The following is a 4,779-nucleotide window of genomic DNA, read 5'->3' on the forward strand; positions in this document are numbered from 1 at the left end:
CCTCACTCCACCATCCCTATTCTTCCTCCCTTCACTCCACCCTCCCTGTCGCTCACCCTTCACTCGACCCTCCCTATCCCTCCTCCCCTCACTCCACCCTCCCTGTCCCTCCTCCTTCACTCCGCCCTCCCAGTCCCTACTCCCCTCACTCCACACTCCCTGTCCCTCCTCCCCTCACTCCACCCTCCCTGTCCCTCCCCCCTCACTCCACCATCCCTATCCCTCCTCCCTTCACTCCACCCTCCCTGTCCCTCACCCTTCACTCCACCCTCCCTGTCCCTCCCCCTCACTCCACCCTCCCTATCCCTCCTCCCCTCACTCCACCCTCCCTGTCCCTCCACTGTCCCTGTCCCTCACCCTCACTCCACCCTCCCTGTCCCTCCTCACCTCACACCACCCTCCCTGTCCCTCCTCTCTTCACTCCACCGTCCCTGTCCCTCACCCTCACTCCACCCTCCCTGTCCCTCCCCCTTCACTCCACCCTCCCTGTCCCTCCTCCCTTCACTCCACCCTCCCTGTCCCTCCTCCCTTCACTCCACCCTCCCTGTCCCTCCCCCTTCACTCCACCCTCCCTGTCCCTCCTCCCTTCACTCCACCCTCCCTGTCCCTCCTCCCTTCACTCCACCCTCCCTGTCCCTCCTTCCCTCACTCCACCCTCCCTGTTCCTCCCCCTTCACTCCACCCTCCCTGTCCCTCCTTCCCTCACTCCACCCTCCCTGTCCCTCCCCCCTCACTCCACCCTCCCTGTCCCTCCCCCCTCACTCCACCCTCCCTGTCCCTACCCCTTCACTCCACCCTCCCTGTCCCTCCCCCCTCACTCCACCGTCCCTGTCCCTCCTCCACTCCACCCTCCCTGTCCCTCCTCCACTCCACCCTCCCTGTCCCTCCCCCTTCACTCAACCCTCCCTGTCCCTCAGCCCTTCACTCCTTCTCAGTTCCTCAGCGCCCCCTCCCCTCTCCGAGGGTCCGACCAGCATCGCACAGAGTGTGGGTCCTGGCTCGGCAGTCTCAATGGGTCTTGCCCCCGGGACGGAAGACGGTGACTACTCGCTGTGAGATGAGCTCTGGTGCTCCTCGTCGTTTGACAAGGTCTGACTCCTGCCTTCGGGATCGTCTCCCACTGTCTGCCCGGGGAATCCCTGCATGTGCGACGGCCAATCCGTCTCAAGGGAGGGCCCACATATCCTTTGGCGGGGTGTGGGGGAGGGGGGCGCGTGGTGTGGGGGATGGGGGGGGGGCGGTGGTGGTTATTTGGGGCAATGGTGAATGCTGCGGGGGGGGGGGGCGGGGGCAGAGTGCGCAGGGTGTGGGGGAGGGGGTGTGCAGGGTGTGGGGGAGGGGATGCGCGGGGTGTGGGGGAGGGGGTGGCGGTGGGGGTTATTTGGGGCAATGGTGAATGCTGCGGGGTGGGAGGGGGCGGGGGCGGAGTGCGCAGGGTGTGGGGGAGGGGGTGTGCAGGGTGTGGGGGAGGGGACGCAGGGTATGGGGGAGGGGGTGCGGTGGGGGTTATTTGGGGAGATGGGGAATGTTTAGGTCTCACTCACTGGCTAAGCTGTCATACGAGGCAGGCTCTCACTTCTGGCCCCGTTCACTGCCACCTCGCACTGAGGGTGACACCAGGTGGGACGTTCAAGTGTCATGGGGGCCCTGCCCTACCCCATCCTCCTGCTCCCCACCCCCCCACCCCCACCTGGCACACCCTCGATACCCAGGCCCTGCCCATCCCTAACTCCCCTCAGATGGAGGATGGAGGCAGGTCGGAACGTTGGGATAAAAGTGTTTCCTGGTGACTGTATACATTGTTGTGCCCTAACCCCGAACTATCGTTGTTTCAGATCCGACCCACTACGGTCGTGTCCTCAGCAAACTTGTAGAAGGAGCTGGAGCCACGTTTTGCCGCACAGCCGTGTGTGTACAGGGAGTATATTACGGGGATAAGTACACAGCCTTGCGGGGCGCCAGTATTGAGGACTGTCATGGGGGAGATTCTTTATTTTTTTAAATTTAGAGTACCCAATTCATTTTTTCAATTAAGGGACGATCTAACGTGGCTAATTAACCGAGCCTGCACCTCTTTGAATTGTGGGGGTGAAACCCTCGCAAACACGGGGAGAATGTGCAAACTCCACAAGGACAGTGACCCAGAGCCGGGATTGAACCTGGGACCTCGGCGCCGTGAGGCAACAGGGCTAACCCACTGCGCCACCGTGCTGCCCTATCATTGTTTGTTCTCACTGGTTGTGGTCTGTGGGTCAGGAAGGCGAGGGTCCAGTTGCAGAGGGAGGAGCCAAGTCCATGGTTTTGGAATTTGGATATGAGTTTCGCTCGGATTAAGGTGTTGAAGGCGGAGCTAAATTAATGAACAGGAGTCTGACGTTGGTGACCTTGTTGTCGAGATGCTCCAGGGATGAGTGTAGGACCAGAGAGATAGTATCTGCTGTGGACTGGCTGTGGCGATATGCGAGTTGCAGTGGATCAAGGCTCCCTCTGAGACTGTGCCATGTCCCTCTGAGACTGTGCCGTGTCCCTCTGTGTCTGTGCCATGACCGTCTGAGACTGTGCCATGCCCCTCTGAGTCTGTGCCTTATCCCTCTGAGTCTGTGCCATGTCCCTCTGAGACTGTGTCATGTCCCTCTGAGTCTGTGCCGTGTCCCTCTGAGACGGTGCTGTGTCTCTCTGAGACTGTGCCCTGTCTCTCTGAGACTGTGCCCTGTCCCTCTGAGACTGTGCCATGTCCCTCTGAGACTGTGCCATGTCCCTCTGAGACTGTGCCCTGTCCCTCTGAGACTGTGCCATGTCCCTCTGAGTCTGTGCCATGTCCCTCTGAGACTGTGCCATGTCCCTCTGAATCTGTGCCATGTCCCTCTGAGACTGTGCCATGTCCCTCTGAGACTGTGCCATGTCCCTCTGAGTCTGTGCCATGTCCCTCTGAGACTGTGCCGTGTCCCTCTGAGACTTCGTCGATTTCGGTGGCGTGAGAGCAGCTGGTTAGTCAGTTTCAGCGGGAGCATTGCGGAAGGAGGGTGCTGGGAGGTAAGTCAACCTTTAAAAGCACTTCTCTTTGCAGGGGCAGGCCAGTCGATTTCGGTGGCGTGAGAGCAGCTGGTTAGTCAGTTTCAGCGGGAGCATTGCGGAAGGAGGGTGCTGGGAGGTAAGTCAACCTTTAAAAGCACTTCTCTTTGCAGGGGCAGGCCAGTCGATTTCGGCGGCGTGAGAGCAGCTGGTGAGTGGTGAGTCAGTTTCAGCAGGAGCTGAGACTTTTTCTCTTTTCTTTAAATTAGTTTTTTAGGCGGGATCAGGAAGTCGACCCGCGGACGTCTGGGAAGACCCTCACCAATAAATTCTGGTGGAGAGGAAACCCGAGACACTACACGTGTAGTGTCTCCCACCCGCCCTCCTCCTCTAACCTAATAATAAAACCCATTGGTCTGAGGTAAGTACCATATTTTTATTATATTATTATTATTTTTTATAAAAATTTAATTTAGTTGTTAGCTAGATCTTGGTAGAAAGTTAGAGGAATGGCAGGGAAGGGAGTGCAATGTTCCTCCTGCAGGATGTTTGAGGTGAGGGATGCAGTTAGTGTCCCTGCTGATTTTACCTGCAGGAAGTGCTGCCATCTCCAGCTCCTCCAAGACCGAGTTAGGGAACTGGAGCTGGAGTTGGAAGAACTTCGGATCATTCGGGAGGCAGAAGGGGTCATAGATAGCAGCTTCAGGGAATTAGTTACACCAAAGATTGGAGATAGGTGGGTAACTGTAAGAGGGACTGGGAAAAAACAGTCAGTGCAGGGATCCCCTGCGGTCGTTCCCCTGAGAAACAAGTATACCGCTTTGGATACTTGTGGGGGGGACGACTTACCAGGGGTAAGCCATGGGGTACGGGCCTCTGGCACGGAGTCTGTCCCTGTTGCTCAGAAGGGAAGGGGGGAGAGGAGCAGAGCATTAGTAATTGGGGACTCTATAGTCAGGGGCACAGATAGGAGATTTTGTGGGAGCGTGAGAGACTCACGTTTGGTATGTTGCCTCCCAGGTGCAAGGGTACGTGATGTCTCGGATCGTGTTTTCCGGGTCCTTAGGGGGGAGGGGGAGCAGCCCCAAGTCGTGGTCCACATTGGCACCAACGACATAGGTAGGAAAGGGGACAAGGATGTCAGGCAGGCTTTCAGGGAGCTAGGATGGAAGCTCAGAACTAGAACAAACAGAGTTGTTATCTCTGGGTTGTTGCCCGTGCCACGTGATAGTGAGATGAGGAATAGGGAGAGAGAGCATTTAAACACGTGGCTACAGGGATGGTGCAGGCGGGAGGGTTTCAGATTTTTGGATAACTGGGGCTCTTTCTGGGGAAGGTGGGACCTCTACAGACAGGATGGTCTACATCTGAACCTGAGGGGCACAAATATCCTGGGGGGGAGATTTGTTAGTGCTCTTTGGGGGGGTTTAAACTAATGCAGCAGGGGCATGGGAACCTGGATTGTAGTTTTAGGGTAAGGGAGAATAAGAGTATAGAGGTCAGGAGCACAGATTTGACGTCGCAGGAGGGGGCCAGCGTTCAGGTAGGTGGTTTGAAGTGTGTCTACTTCAATGCCAGGAGTATACGAAACAAGGTAGGGGAACTGGCAGCGTGGGTTGGTACCTGGGACTTCGATGTTGTGGCCATTTCGGAGACATGGATAGAGCAGGGACAGGAATGGATGTTGCAGGTTCCGGGGTTTAGGTGTTTTAGTAAGCTCAGAGAAGGAGGCAAAAGAGGGGGAGGTGTGGCGCTGCTAGTCAAGAG

The sequence above is a fragment of the Scyliorhinus torazame genome, chromosome 25 (genome assembly GCF_047496885.1).
Source record: "Scyliorhinus torazame isolate Kashiwa2021f chromosome 25, sScyTor2.1, whole genome shotgun sequence".
NCBI lineage: Eukaryota > Metazoa > Chordata > Chondrichthyes > Carcharhiniformes > Scyliorhinidae > Scyliorhinus > Scyliorhinus torazame.